The sequence below is a fragment of the Bubalus bubalis genome, chromosome 20, assembly GCF_019923935.1.
Source record: "Bubalus bubalis isolate 160015118507 breed Murrah chromosome 20, NDDB_SH_1, whole genome shotgun sequence".
Lineage (NCBI taxonomy): Eukaryota > Metazoa > Chordata > Mammalia > Artiodactyla > Bovidae > Bubalus > Bubalus bubalis.
This window is the reverse complement of record NC_059176.1, coordinates 59,705,144-59,722,081: the sequence shown is the minus strand read 5'-3', so window position 1 is coordinate 59,722,081 and position 16,938 is coordinate 59,705,144. Positions and strand designations below refer to the sequence as shown.

General features: G+C 40.1%; 1 long non-coding RNA gene across 1 annotated transcript in view; it reads left to right on the top strand.

Moving 5' to 3' along the window:
* The first annotated feature begins 13,177 nt into the window (after nucleotides 1-13,177).
* The window catches only part of LOC102404547, a 41,444-nt gene continuing 37,683 nt past the window's right edge, over nucleotides 13,178-16,938 (top strand). Inside the window, exon 1 of the long non-coding RNA XR_006546791.2 lies at nucleotides 13,178-13,677. This is a non-coding gene — a long non-coding RNA (uncharacterized LOC102404547). The remainder of the gene's footprint in view (nucleotides 13,678-16,938) is intronic.

The following is a 16,938-nucleotide window of genomic DNA, read 5'->3' as shown; positions in this document are numbered from 1 at the left end:
AATCTATCACAACATTGTTAATCAGCTATACCCAGATACAAAATAAAAAGTTAAAAAAAAGCATATTACATGCTGCAAATCAGCTCATTTATCACCTTTAAAAATTGAAACATACAGAAAACTGAGAATAAGATATAACTACTTCAAGTTGGCATGATTCTTTATTGAAAAAATTGGAATGCTGTATTTTAAAAACAAACCAGTCCAACATTTAAGAGTGATGGTAAAAAAGTTTGGAAGGCGAGGTGGATGTTTCAAGGATATTAGCTCAAGAGTTGACTTTAGAGGGCTTCCCTGGTGGCTCAGCAGTAAAGTATCTGCCTGCAATGCAGGAGAATGGGTTCAATCCCTGGGTCAGGAAGCTTCCCTGAAGAAAGATCGGCAACCCACTCCAGTATTCTTGCCTGGGAAAATCCATGGACAGAGGAGCCTGGTGGGTTACAGTCCATGGGGTCGAAAGAGTCAGACATGACTGCGCAACTAAACAACAACAAGACAAGACTTTGGAGGCAAATAGACAGCTGAAAAGTGAAAGTGAAAGTCCCTCAGTCGTGTCTGACTCTTGGCAACCCCGTGGACTATACAGTCCATGGAATTCTCCAGGCAAGAATACTGAAGTGTATTCTGAACAGAATACTGTTCCCTTCTCCAGGGGATCTTCCCAACCCACGGATCAAACCCAGGTCTCCTGCATTGCAGGTGGATTCTTTACCAGCTGAGCCACAAGGGAAGCCCAATAGACAGCTGATAGAATCTTACCTTTCCAACTGGGTCTGGTCATGATCACAGGGGCCCAGACTACACGTAGGGGAGAATACCTAGCATCATACTTGGCACCCTGTAGGCCTAGGAGAGTTGGTACCCATGTAAATGAGATGGAAGAACTAGGGTCTCAGAACGTGAGGAAGGGGGATGTAAATATGGAGGGGGAGATGGCAAGAATGTGAAGGAAATGCTCAAATGACTCTTTGTGCCTGAGACATGGGGCGAGAACTTGGTGATGGAATGAGGAGAGAGAAAACGCCACCAAGTGCCATATTGCAACAGAACAACGGTTAGATGGTGAGGAGGTCAGCAGCTAAAACATGGCATTCATGGTGATAATAACGGCAGCTTATGCTTATACTTACACAGTACTCATTATGTGCCAGACAACAAGACCTGTAAGACTAAGTATTTATACTCTAAGTATATTCATTTTTTAATTCTCACCATCCCCTATCTGACCTACCTTCTACACCTGCTGTAAGGATTAAATAGGTTAATCTTTGCAAAGTGCTTAAAATAGTGTTCCATAAATGTTTCTAAGTAAAGTCCTCCTTTTACTGAGGCACAGAGAAGTCAAGACTCTTGTCTGAGACCACACGGTTAGCCAACAGCAAGAGTGGGATTGGGATCTGGCCATCTGCACCAGAGCTCATTCTTCCTTGGAGACATCCCTGGACACACAGGACAATGATGAGGAACAGCTGCCTCTGCCCTGACTTTATCTCACCCAGAAGAGAATGGCCAAAGCTTGCTTCCTTTCTTCACAGGAATGGTCCTTAAAGCTGACGCTTTCTGGACACTCACTGGACAGCTGGTGGCTGCATTACGGCTGCCTATCTTGCCTCCTTCCATCCACTCCATCCTCTTTGGGGTGAATTTGGTGGGGAGGGCACTCTCTTGAGAACTTTGGTGTAATATTTTTTAGTAAATGGAAATGAAATAGAGAACCAGCTTGTCGGAATGTCACCATTACAAGGAAAGGATTCAAAATTTCTCTTACATACTCAATGTTTTTAAGACCATTGAATTAAGACTGGGCTAGCGTCTTCCCTTTCTTGTCCTTTCCCCAGCTCCACTTCCCCTTGGGTGGCTTCCACCACTCAGTTAGTTCCCACCCCATCACCCTGGCTTTACTATAACTATAGGGAAAATAACAGTAATGCTGTGAGCTCATGGCTGTGGAGTTCTTATTACATGTCAGGCTCACTCATGCATTATCTCATTTAATCCTCATAGCAGCTTTGTGAGGGAAGAACTTTTTTTTCACCTGCTTTATATATGAAAAAACTGAAGTTTGGGAAAAGATAAATCACTTAACTGCTAAGTGGAAAAGTTGGCGTTGGAGCCCAGCTCTATCTTGCTTAAATCTGATGTCGCACCTTCTCCTCTAACAGAATCCCCTTTCAGTCAGTTCAGTTGCTCAGTCCCCATGGACTGCAGTATGCCAGGCCTCCCTGTCCACCACCAACTCCCAGAGCCTACTCAAACTCATGCCCATTGAGTCAATGATGCCATCCAACCATCTCATCCTCTGTCGTCCCCTTTTACTCCTGCCTTCAATGTCTCCCAGCATCAGGGTCTTTTCCAGTGAGTCAGTTCTTTGCATCAGGTGGCCAAAGTATTGGAGCTTCAACTTCAGCATCAGTCCTTCCAATGAATATTCAGGACTGATTTCCTTTAGGATGGACTGCTTGGATTTCCTTGCAGTTCAAGGGACTCTCAAGAGTCTTCTCCAACACCACAGTTCAAAAGCATCAATTCTTCTGTGCTCAGCTTTCTTTATGGCCCAACTCTCACATCCATACATGGCTACTGGAAAAACCATAACTTTGACTAGATGGACCTTTGTCAGCAAAGTAATGTCTCTGCTTTTTAATATCCTGTCTAGGTTGGTCATAGCTTGTCTTCCAAGAAGTAAGCATCTTTTAATTTCATGGCTGCAGTCACCATCTGCAGTGATTTTGGAGCCCCAAATGATAAAGTCTCTCACTGTTTCCATTGTTTCCCCATCCATTTGCCATGAAGTGATGGGACCAGATGCCATTATCTTTGCTTTTTGAATGTTGAGTTTTAAGCCAACTTTTTCACTCTCCTCTTTGACCTTCATCAAGAGGGTCTTCATTTCCTCTTCACTTTCTGCCATAAGACTGGCGTCATCCACGTATCTAGGGTTATTGATACTTGTTCCATATCTGGTTCTTTCTCCCGGCAATCTTGATTCCAGCTTGTGCTTCATCCAGCCCGACATTTCACATGATGTACTCTGCATAGAAGTTAAATAAGCAGGGTGGCAATATACAGCCTTGATGTACACCTTTCCCAATTTGGAAGCAGTCTGAACTGTTGCTTCTTAACTTGCATACAGATTTCTTAGGAGGCAGGTAAGGTGGTCTGGTGTTCCCATCCCTTGAAGAATTCCCACAGTTTGTTGTGATCTACACGGTTAAAGGCTTTGGCATAGTCAATAAGTCAGAATTTTCTGGAATTCTCTTGTTTTTTCTATGATCCAACGGATGTTGGCAATATGTTCTCTGGTTCCTCTGCCTTTTCTAAATCCAGCTTGAACATGGTTCACATACTGTAGAAGCCTGGCTTGGAGAATTTTGAGCATTATTTTACTGACATGTAAGATGAATGCAATTGTGCGGTAGTTTGAAAATTGTTTGGCATTGCCTTACTTTGGGATTGGAATGAAACTGACCTTTTCCAATCCCATGGCCACTGTTGAGTTTTCCAAGTTTGCTGATATATTGAGTACAGCACGTTCACAACATCATCTTTTAGGATTTGAAGTAGCTCAACTGGAATTTCATCACCTCCACTAGTATTGTTCATAGTGAAGCTTCCTAAGGCCCACTTGACTTTGCATTCCAGGATGTCTGGCTCTAGGTGAGTGATCACACCATCGTGGTTATCTGGGTCATGAAAATCTTTATTGTATAGTTTTTCTGTGCATTCTTGCCACCTCTTCTTAATATCTTCTGCTTCTTTTAGGTCCATAGCGTTTCTGTCCTTTATTGTGCCCATCTTTGCACGAAATAAATGTTCCCTTGTGATCTCTAATTTTCTTGAAGCAATCTCTAGTCTTTCACATTCTATTATTTTCTTCTATTTCTTTGCACTGATCACCAAGGAAGGCTTTCTTATCTCTCCTTGCTATTCTTTGGAGCTCTGCATTCAAATGGGTATATTTTCCTTTTCTCCTTTGCCTTTAGTTCTCTTCTTTTCTCAGCTATTTGTAAGGCCTCCTCAGACAACCATTTTGCCTTTTTGCACTCTTTTTTTTTGGAGACGATCTTGATCACTGTCTCCTGTTAAGTGTCACTAACCTCCATCCATAATTCTTCAGAGTCTGTGTCTATCAGATCTAATCCCTTGAATCTATTTATCACTGCCACAGTATAATCATAAGGGATATGATTTTGGTCATACCTGAATGGTCTAGTGGTTTTCCCTACTTTCTTCAATTTAAGCTTGAATTTTGCAACAAGGAGTTCATGATCTGAGCCAGTCAGCTCCTGGTCTTGTTTTTGCTGACAGTATAGAGCTTCTCCATCTTTGGCTGCAAAGAATATAATCAATCTGATTTCGATACTGACCATTTGGTGTTGTTCATGTGTAGAGTCGTCTCTTGTGTTATTGGAAGAGGGTATTTGCTATGACCAGTGCGTTCTCTTGGCCAAACTCTGTTAGGCTTTGCCCTGCTTCATTTTGTACTCCAAGGCCAAACTTGCCTGCTACTCCAGGTATCTCTTGACTTCCTACTTTTGCATTCCAGTCCCCTATGATGAAAAGGACATCTTTTTTGGGTGTTAGTTCTAGAAGGTCTTGTAGGTCTTCATAGAACCAATCAACGTCAGCCTCTTTGCCATTAGTGGTTGCTGCATAGACTTGGATTACTGTGATGTTGGATGGTTTGCCTTGGAATCCCCCTTAGCATTCAGTTTTCCACCATCACCTAAGTTTTGAAGATACGTGGGTTGATGTGCATAGGTTTCCCAGAGTTAGATACTCTGGCAAGTTTTATATCTTCCATGTTAAAAAAAAAATCCTACACATATTTAAAGAAGTTTTATCAATGGGCAAAAAGCTGTGGTCTGTACTTTGGGAATACAAACAATAAAGAGGAAGAGATTCTAATTTTGTGAGATAATGTATATATAAATGATTATACAACAAATATGGCAACTCCGTAGCTGTGACACCTATTCAGCTACAATACAAGAATAGTAGCTGAATAAGTACAGCTATAAAATGTAGTAGCTGAATAGTAAAATATATACTATGTGAGACAGTCAAGCAAACTTTGTACTCAGACAAAAAACTATATCCTGAGATTATCTTTATTGTTTAAAAAATAACAATTGAAAGTAAATTTAAAATACTCGAACTAAAAAGTAACAAAATAAAACTAAAGAAGGAGGTAGTTAGTAAAGATTAAAAATTAAAATGTATGGAGTAGAAAACAAACATAAAAACGGGTAGGTAAAATCAAAAGTAGGTGCTTTGAAAGATTAATGAACTAAATATGTCCTGGTAAAGCATGGTTAGAGAGAAAGTTATATAAATACAGCTCTGTAAAGGAGACATAATCATAGATATGGAGAAGAGAAAACTCTCTGGTGGGTATTATGTGCAGATCTATAGAAATAATTATGGAAAACTGAAGGCAATTGATAATTTCCTAGTACAAATACCAAAAGTGATCATTTAAAGAACCATGAATAGATCAATTATTATTGACACTGGAGAGTAAAAGATCTATTATTAAAAAAGGCACCAGACCTAAATGGTTTTATAGATGAATTCCTTATTAAAAATCAGTTTCAATGTGATAAAAAATCTATTCAACCATAAGAAAGAAAGGTAGTAAAATTATTTTGTGAAGATTGCTTCTAAAGACAGCACAGAATTTGAAGACCAATTTCTACCAAGAAGTATAAGCAAAATGTTAGCAAATCAAATCCATCAGCATATCAGAAGTGTATGACACCGTTACTAGAGTCTATTACTAGACTGCAAGAATGTATGTTCAGTTTTATGTAAATTGTGGGAAGGCTCCAATCTTTACAATGGATGCAATGGTGGCCAACAAAGTCTTAATGTGCAACTCTTAAACGCTAATTCTTGAACAGTTTGAAAACTGTAGGAGTGAGGTGAGGATAGAAGGTGGACATTGGGAAAAAAGGACGAGGTCATTTAGCTTTAAGCAATTGCACTAGTTGCTTGTGCTTATTTAATTTGTAGGATGTGCAAATTGAAGAGAGGTGTGATAAATTAGGAAAGAACCTGTAAAGAATATCAATCCTGTTCTAAGCACTTGCTAGGTGCTCTGCATAAAATGTCATCGATGGTTTAATCAGGCCTGTGTTAACATGCAGAACACACCTGTGCACAGGCGCTTCAATAAGGAACTTAATAAGGAGGAATTTAATAAGGAACTTAATAAGTTCCTCAATAAGGAACTTCTCAAGGAACAAAGTCAACTTATTTTATATATAACTTATTATATATATAATATCATATGTATATACAAGTGAAGTGAAGTGAAAGTCACTCACTCGTGTCTGACTCTTTGCAACCTCATGACCTATACAGTTCTTGGAATTCTTTAGGCCAGAATACTGGAGTGGGTAACCTTTCCCTTCTCCAGGGGATCTTCCAAACCCAGGGATTGAACCCATGTTTCCTGCATTGTAGGTGGATACTTTACCACTGAGTCACAAGGGAAGCCAGTATGAATATAAATATATATATTATATTTTATATGTAACTTATTTTATATATACCTTATATTATAAAAATAAACTTATTAAGGAACAAAATTCAACATATTGTTTTAAAAATGTCGGTTAGGAGAGAGGCTTTTACATACACCATTACTATGGAAATTGACTACAAATAAGCAACAGTTAGAACTGGACATGGAACAACAGACTGGTTCCAAATAGGAAAAGGAGTTCGTCAAGGCTGTATATTGTCACCCTGTTTATTTAACTTACATGCAGAGTACATCATGAGAAATGCTGGACTGGAAGAAACGCTGGAATCAAGATTGCCAGGAGAAATATAAGTAACCTCAGATATGCAGATGACACCACCCTTATGGCAGAAAGTGAAGAGGAATTCAAAAGCCTCTTGTTGAAAGTGAAAGTGGAGAGTGAAAAAGTTGGCTTAAAGCTCAACATTCAGAAAACAAAGATCATGGCATCCGGTCCCACCACTTCATGGGAAATAGATGGGGAAACAGTGGAAACAGTGTCAGACTTTATCTTTCTGGGCTCCAAAATCACTACAGATGGTGACTGCAGCCATGAAATTAAAAGGCGCTTACTCCTGGGAAGGAAAGTTATGACCAACCTAGATAGCATATTGAAAAGCAGAGACGTTACTTTGCCAACAAAGGTCTGTCTAGTCAAGGCTATGGTTTTTCCTGTGGTCATGTATGGATGTGAGAGTTGGACTGTGAAGGCAGAGCGCCGAAGAATTGATGCCTTTGAACTGTGGTGTTGGAGAAGACTCTTGAGAGTCCCTTGGACTGCAAGGCAATCCAACCAGTCCATTCTGAAGGAGATCAGCCCTGGGATTTCTTTGGAAGGAATGATGCTAAAGCTGAAACTCCAGTACTTTGGCCACCTCATGCGAAGAGTTGACTCATTGGAAAAGACCCTGATGCTGGGAGGGATTGGGGGCAGGAGGAGAAGGGGACGACAGAGGATGAGATGGCTGGATGGCATCACTGACTCGATGGACGTGAGTCTGAGTGAACTCCAGGAGTTGGTGATGGACGGGGAGGCCTGGTGTCCTGTGATTCATGGGGTCGCAAAGAGTCGGACACGACTGAGCAACTGATCTGATCTGATCTGAAGCACTTCAGATACTTTATATATAATATATATAACGTACAATTACATATAAATATATAATAATATAAAACATTTGAAATGTTTATAGAATATATATAATATTTTATGTATTATATATAAATATACATATAAAATATATTTTATATATTATGGAAATTGACTACAAATAAACACTTCAAATACTTCATTGACAGATGTCATTCATGAGACAAGAGAGACAGTAATTTTAGCTGACACATGAGTTCATAGACCCTGACATTCCTTTACAAGCCCTTTAGGATGGTTTTGCTGGTTGCAGCTACAGAGAACTAATACTCACCCTGTAAAGACACCCCTGCTCACTGTGACCTTCTCAAGCAATCTTGATTGGGTAAGTGCCTGCTGGTTGTAGCATCTCTGAAAGAGGACTTTCTAAGCTTACAATGCCGGGGCAAAAGTTTCTTTGCTCTCCAGCACAGCTCTGTCCGGAGCCCCTTGGGGTCCTGGGGGAGGAGAGTGAGTCTCAAGCGGAGGGAGGAGATCTCTGGACATATTTTTGCAGGAAGCAGTCTCCCATTATGGCCCCTGGAGGATGCTTTCTCCTTTACGTGTCTCTGGCATAGCCTGGGAGCTGCTTTGTAGGTTTCTGTTTTCTGTTTATCTTCAGATAGGGGATTCTGTGCTACAGTTATCCTCCCTTGCAGACCTGGTGCCTTCCTATGGGGAGGGGAGAACTCTTTTCTCTGAAGAGCAACAGAGCACAGCTCTGGTCCAAAGATATTGCTAAGAGAATTTAAACAAAGCAAACTGTGGACACCTCAGATGCTAGACTTGGTAACTTAACAAGGTGGAGTAACAACTATTAGGTCAGTGACTGTAAGCCTATCCTATAAACAACGATTATAAGATTTAAACAGGGCTTTGCCTCCCAACAACTATGTCAGCAGCCAGTGGGTGATAGCTACGGAGCTACCCTGTCTTTCTGCTTCATCACTTAAAGTGACAGTATCCAGTCTTCCACTCTGCATCTATCATAAAGACACATTGATTTCCTTTCTGGAGAAACACATATTTCTTTCCTCCTGCTAAAAAGATAAATCTGACAGATTTTAATCAAATGTAGTTGTTCACAACTGCAGAAATGCGTTCAGTGCACATAGGAAAACAAAAATACACCAGCAACTAAAGAGAGTGTTTGGTGGCCAGGTTTATTTGTAGAAAATACTTGTGTTAACACACATGCACGTGCACACACATGAGCACTCTCTCTCTCACAAGGCAGTAAAGCCTAAGAGTTGATTATTATAAGATTCTTCAGGATAGTGTTTTGTTTGTAGTGACATCAGTAAATGTTGACCTCAGTTTTAATTTTCACTAAAGATGGGTTCTTGAGATTCTCTGTTTAACCCTAAGATTCTGGAATATCGGGCTTTGGTCTTTAAAATGAGGTCATTCCCAAGTTGAAACTTAGCTTTCAGAGGAAACATCATTTGAGATGTGATATGTGATATTTGAGATCTGACAGGTTTATGTGGTATATAGTCAATCCTAAAGGAAATCAACCTTGGATATTCATTGGAAGGACTGATGCTGAAGCTAAAGCTCCAATACTTTGGCCACCTGATATGAAGAGCTGACTCACTAGAAAAGTCCCTGATGCTGGGAAAGATTGAAGGCAAAAGGAGAAGAGGGCAACAGAGGATGAGATGGTTGGATGGCATCACTGAATCAATGGACATGAGTTTGACCAGACTCCAAGAGACAGTGAAGGACAGGGAAGCTTGACATGCTGAAGTCCATGGGGGTCACAAAGAGTTGAACACCTTGGCAACTGAACAACAATAACAGCAACAAATGAAAGGATGAAGCATCTTCATGTCCTTATCCAAAAGGTTCTCATAATGTTATTTTTGTTCCTGACTTGGCTAAGATTTGGCTAAATGCACTGTGGAGCATTTGCATTATTTCATAAATTTATATATTGATTTTGAGTAGCTCAAATTTTTCTTTTCAGTGTATCTAAGGGAGCCATGCCCAAGGCCAGGGGCGGCATCTGGGAGGAGCTACCCCACGTCCAAGGAGCAGTGGCTGCGCGGGTGCAGGAGGGCCTAGAGGAGCTACTCCACATTCAAGGTCAGGAGGGCTGGCGGTGAGGAGATACCCATTGTCCAAGGTAAGGAACACTGGCTGCACTTTGCTGGAGCAGCCGTGAAGAGATACCCCACATCCAAGGTAAGAGAAACCCAAGTAAGACAGTAGGTGTTGCAAGAGGGCATCAGAGGGCAGACACACTGAAACCATAATCACAGAAAACTAGTCAATCTAATCACACTAGGACCACAGCCTTGTCTAACTCAATGAAACTAAGCCATGCCCGTGGGGCCACCCAAGACGGGCGGGTCATGGTGGAAAGGTGTGACAGAATGTGGTCCACTGGAGAAGGGAATGGCAAACCACTTCAGTGTTCTTGCCTTGAGAACCCTATGAACAGTATGAAAAGGCAAAATGATAGGACACTGAAAGATGAACTCCCCAGGTCAGTAGGTGCCCAATATTCTACTGGAGATCAGTGGAGAAATAACTCCAGAAAGAATGAAGGGATGGAGCCAAAGCAAAAACAATACCCAGCTGTGGATGTGACTGGTGATAGAAGCAAGGTGTGATGCTGTAAAGAGCAATATTGCATAGGAACCTGGAATGTCAGGTCCATGAATCAAGGCAAATTGGAAGTGGTCAAACAGGAGATGGCAAGAGTGAACATCGACATTCCAGGAATCAGCGAACTAAGATGGACTGGAATGGGTGAATTTAACTCAGATGACCATTATATCTACTACTGCAGGCAGGAATCCCTTAGAAGAAATGGAGTAGCCATCATGGTCAACAAAAGAGTCTGAAATTCAGTACTTGGATGCAATCTCAAAAACAACAGAATGATCTATGTTCGTTTCCAAGGCAAACCATTCAATATCACAGTAATCCAAGTCTATGCCCCAACCAGTAATGCTGAAGAAGCTGAAGTTGAATGGTTCTATGAAGACCTACAAGACCTTTTAGAACTAACACCCCAAAAAGATGTCCTTTTCATTATAGGGGACTGGAATGCAAAAGTAGGAAGTCAAGTAACACCTGAAGTAATGGGCAAATTTGGCCTTGGAATACAGAGTGAAGCAGGACAAAGGCTAATAGAGTTTTGCCAAGAGAACGCACTGGTCATAGCAAACACCCTCTTCCAACAACACAAGAGAAGACTCTACACATGGATATCACCAGATGGTCAACCCCGAAATCAGATTGATTATTTTCTTTGCAGCCAAAGATGGAGAAGCTCTATACAGTCAGCAAAAACAAGACTGGGAGCTGACTGTGGCTCAGATCATGAACTCCTTATTGCCAAACTCAGACTTAAATTGAAGAAAGGAGGGAAAACCACTAGACCATTCAGGTATGACCTAAATCAAATCCCTTATAATTATACAGTGGAAGTGAGAAATAGATTTAAGGGGCTAGATCTGATAGATAGAGTGCCTGATGAACTATGGAATGGGGTTCGTGACATTGTACAGGAGACAGGGATCAAGACCATCCCCATGGAAAAGAAATGCAAAAAAGCAAAATGGCTGTCTGGGGAGGCCTTACAAATAGCTGTGAAAAGAAGAGAAGTGAAAAGCAAAAGAGAAAAGGAAAGATATAAGCATGTGAATGCAGAGTTCCAAAGAATAGCAAGGAGAGATAAGAAAGCCTTCCTCAGAGATCAATGCAAAGAAATAGAGGAAAACAACAGAATGGGAAAGACTAGAGATCTCTTCAAGAAAATTAGAGCTACCATGGGAATATTTCATGCAAAGATGGGCTCAATAAAGGACAGAAATGGTATGGACCTAACAGAAGCAGAAGATATTAAGAAGAGGTGGCAAGAATACACAGAAGAACAGTACAAAAAAGATCTTCATGACCAAGATAATCATGATGATATGATCACTCACCTAGAGCCAGACATCCTGGAATGTGAAGTCAAGTGGGCCTTAGAAAGCATCACTATGAACAAAGCTAGTAGAGGTGATGGAATTCCAGTTGAGCTATTCCAAATCCTGAAAGATGATGCTGTGAAAGTGCTGCACTCAATATGCCAGCAAATTTGGAAAACTCAGCAGTGGCCACAGGACTGGAAAAGGTCAGTTTTCATTCCAATCCAAAAGAAAGGCAATGCCAAAGAATGCTCAAACTACCGTACAATTGCACTCATCTCACACGCTAGTAAAGTAATGCTCAAAATTCTCCAAGCCAGGCTTCAGCAATACGTGAACCGTGAACTTCCCGATGTTCAAGCTGGTTTTAGAAAAGGCAGAGGAACCAGAGATCAGATTGCCAACATGCACTGGATCATGGAAAAAGCAAAAGAGTTCGAGAAAAACATCTATTTCTGCTTTATTGACTATGCCAAAGCCTTTGACTGTGTGGATCACAATAAACTGTGGAAAATTCTGAAAGAGATGGGAATACCAGACCACTTGACCTGCCTCTTGAGAAACCTATATGCAGGTCAGGAAGCAACAGTTACAACTGGACATGGAACAACAGACAGGTTCCAAATAGGAAAAGGAGTACGTCAAGGCTGTATATTGTCACCCTGCTTATTTAACCTATATGGAGAGTACATCATGAGAAATGCTGGGCTGGAGGAAGCACAAGCTTGAATCAAGATTGCCGGGAGAAATATCAATAACCTCAGATATGCAGATGACAGCACCCTTTTGGCAGAAAGTGAAGAGGAACTAAAAAGCCTCTTGATGAAAGTGAAAGAGGAGAGTGAAAAAGTTGGCTTAAAGCTCAACATTCAGAAAATGAAGATCATGGCATCTGGTCCCATCACTTCATGGGAAATAGATGGGGAAACATTGGAAACAGTGTCAGACTTTAATTTTTTGGGTTCCAAAATCACTGCAGATGGTGATTGCAGCCATGAAATTAAAAAACCCTTATTCCTTGGAAGAAAAGTTATGACCAACCTAGATAGCATATTGAAAAGCAGAGACATTACTTTGCCAACAAAGGTCCGTCTAGTCAAGGCTATGGTTTTTCCAGTAGACATGTATGGATGTTAGAGGTGGACTGTGAAGAAAGCTGAGTGCTGAAGCATTGATGCTTTTTAACTATGGTGTTGGAGAAGACTCTTGAGAGTCCCTTGGACTGCAAGGAGATCCAACCTGTCCATTCTGAAGGAGATCAGCTCTGGGTGTTCTTTGGAAGGAATCATGCTAAAGCTGAAACTCCAGTACTTTGGCCACCTCATGCGAAGAGCTGACTCTTTGGAAAAACCTCTGATGCTGGGAGGTATTGGGGGCAGGAGGAGAAGGGGACGACAGGATGAGATGGCTGGATGGCATCACTGACTTGATGGACGTGAGTTTGAGTGAACTCTGGGAGTTGGTGATGGACAGGGAGGCCTGGCGTGCTGTGATTCATAGGGTTGCAAAGAGTCCAACATGACTGAGCGACTGAACTGAACTGAACTGAACTGAAGGGAGCCAAGATATTTTATACATGCATATATATATATATATATATATATATATATATATATATTTCTGAATTAAAACATTTAAACTTATTTTTTTTTAATTTTTGGATATGAATAATTCTGTGACAGAGAGACTTAAAGTCTACAGAGCTTGATGCTTTTTTATATCTTTCTCATTGATTAGGTCATGTCCTCTCATGGGTTGCACAGAGCTGGATTTTTAATGGCATTTTCCTAAATTTTTCAGTCTTTGGTATGTTTCTCTTCTCAGTATAGATATGATTGATCACATTTTCATTAGAATGGAGAGATTGGATGTCTCTTGCTCACACCTAGTGGCAATTTCCTGCCCAGATATCTTGGCATAATATATCTTATTTCAGCTACTTTACAGAGGTTAAAAAAAATAATCCACATCCTGAATTAAAGTGTGGAGATACGGTTTTTGTTTTTTTAACTTTTTATTTTGCATTGGTATAGCTGATTAACACTGTTGTGATAGTTTCAGGTCAACAGCGAAAGGTCTCAGCCTTGCATATACAGGTATCTATTCTCCCCCAAACCCCTCTCCCATCCAGGCTGCCACATAATCTTGAGCATGTGCTATATAGTAGGTCCTTGTTCATTATCCATTTGAAATGTTCAGTGCGTACGTGTGCATCCCAGACTCCCCAGCTATCCCATCCGCCCATCCTTCCCCACCCCCAGCAACTATCCTCTAAGTCTCTGAGTCTCTTTGTGTTATAAGTAATTTCATTTGCATCATTTATCGTTAGATTATACATATAAAGGATGTCATATGATACTTCACCTTCTCTGTTTTACTTCACTCAGTATGACAATCTTTAGGCACATCCATGTTTCTGCAATGGCATTATTTCCTTCTTTTTAATGGCTGAATAATATTCCACTGTATATATGTATCACATCTTCCTTGTCCATTCCTCTGTTGATGGACATTTAGGTTGCTTCCATGCCTTGGCTATTGAAAACAATCCTGCAATGAATATTAGGGTATATGTATCCCTTTAGATCATGTTTTTCTTTGGATATATGCCTAGGAGTGGGATTGCAGGGTAATATGGTAGCTCTATTTTCAGTTCTTAAAGGAAGCTCCTACTATTCCCCATAGTGGCTATACCAATTTTCGCTCCAACCAGCAGTGTAGGAAGGCTTCCTTCTCTGGAGTGTGGAGACACAGTTTTAATTGACCATCACTCCAGTTCTGTCTTAAATAGACCATTTTTTCAGTAAACTTTTTCACTCTGTTCTCATTATTTTGAATATTAAATTAAGATATATGATTCAAGAATTGTATTTGGGAAGAAAATCATGGAAAGGAAAGTTATTTTAATAATCCTATGTAGTGATTCGTAGTATATATACATATATAATTTCACTGCATTTCAACGGGCAAAAATAGAAAACTATTTCTCTTTTAAATGTGAGCTTTAAAATTTCCTTCGAGTGTGCTCTCACTGTCATTTCTAAGTTTGCAAGAAATTAAAAACATTATTATTTATATGATAATGTATCTTATAAGTGAATTGAGCTGCAGTGCATTACTGGACTAATTTTGACAACCATTTTGGTTTCAAAATGATCTTCAACTCTGATATTTGTTCTTGTTGTGCCATTTAAAGATTTTTTTTTTTTCTGAAAAGCATAAAGTAATATGCGAAAGAAGGAAGATGAAGACTGGCCAAATTCAGTTACCTTGCAAGAATAATATTAGAAGAACTTGGCATTTAAATTGTAAGAGGAATAAATTAACTTCTTAAAGTAGAAAGTATGAAAAGGAAGCCAATAAAAATGGGTAAACTCATTCACTTGAAAATCATGGTGTCTTTATTAAGTGTCAGCCAAGAAACTGGTGGCTAAAGATGTGCCCCAGTTTCTATCGGGTACTGGTGTCATTGAAAAGTGACCAAATTGAAATGCCATCATGACACAGGAAATATCCGTTTTTTTCCTGAAAGAATATTTGTGATGCTCCAAACTATAGCCACTAGTAGATATGAAGGCAAGCACAAAATATTACCTGGATCATGATTTATACATGATGCACAGACAATAAACTCCCTGCCTTCTTTGCCCCCACAGAAAGTGCCACCAGCTAGCTCTGACTCCAGCACAGTATTTCAAAGCACTATTTCCCCAAGTTTTTCTTATTTACAAAAGAAGCAATTCATTTTGTAGGACATTCCAAACTGGCAAATGGCCAACAACAATTTTGACCAAAGCGAGTGCAAAAGGTATTGCAAAACCCAAAGCGAAAGAATATTTAGCAAAGATGGAAACAAAAAGGAAGATTATTCATCCTTCCATATGGCTTTTTAAAGCCATTTACAATTATGTATCGTTTATGGTAGCTTCTATAAAAACTTTTCCATTGAGCAGGCAGAAGACGGAATAAGTTTGTGAATGCATCACGCAAGAAAGAAGATATTCAGAACAATGGAATTTAGCTAATTGTTTGAGGATGTGCGTGTGATAATGACGCTGTTAACCAGGAGAATGCAGAGCAATCGCATTTGTTTTTTCTGAAAGGGATTTCAGGAATTTAACGAAAAATTACAGTTGCTAACGACTGTGTGAAACGTAAGCAATACCAGTGCTACTACAATTATGCATCTGATTGAAAAGGTACAGCTTATCAGAAGTCTTAGAGCAGTGATTCTTAAGCTATCTGCTGTGCATGGAAACACACTTTGAGAGAAAAGACAAAGTGGTGGGTTTTCTTGAGATGTATTTAGATACCTTTATGCAACACACAATTTATACCATTTGCCGTGCCACCAATTCACGTCCTTGACCTCTTCTGGAAACTGTAAGGAAATTTATCGACATCTGTGGCTAGATAGGATTCTTGGGGGTGTTATAGACTATTTCATGGCTGCCAAGTAAAGACTTTGTTACAAAATTCCAGCTAAATTGAAAGACATTTGTCAAATTATTTGCAGATCGTCACAAACAACCCCACTTCCACAACACACCACCACTTGATAAGATCCAGTTTTCTCTTAAAGATGAAATGTTCAAACTCTCTATTGGGATTGGCTTTCCATTTGTTTTGGAAATAATTCTTGGAACCCTCTCAAAATTCTCTATAGCTCCCTGGAATTGGGATGTATAGCTATGACATTTCTTTAAGAGGATGCTCACTTTAGGACATGGTAAGACCTAGTTTGAGTCTCAGCTTGGCCGAATACTTGACGCTTGACCTCAGACAAATTATTAACATTTTTTTAGGCCTTAGCGTTCTCATAGAGAAAAAAGGAATGAATAACAGTGTGTACCTCATAGAAATGACATGCGCTAATGTAGCTCATGTATTGAAAAACCCTAGCATTGAAGAACTTACTAGATAATACTGAGCTAAAGACAGAAGTTGAAAGATCCTCTGTTCTGCATGAAGGCTTCAATCTCACGCAACAACATCTCTTCATTGTGGAAAAAGTATTTGTTGAGTACCTACTAGGTGTATTGTGCTCTGTGTTATGGATGCAGGAAGCAAAGTAGCGCACCTAATCTCAAGAAGAACACAGCTGAGTGGAAGAATGATGGAAACAGGTTATGATGGAAATGCAGAGAATAGGAACCCAAGCCAGACTATTGAGCATTTTAACTGCAACAAGTCCTTATTAGGGCTTCCCTGGTGGCTCAGTGGTAAAGCATCTGCCTGTCAATGCAACAGCCTCTGGTTTGATCCCTGGGTTGGGAAGATCTCCTGGAGGGAAATGGCAACCTCCTCCAGTATTCTTGTCTTGAAGTTCCCATGAACAGAGGAGTCAGGTGGGCTAC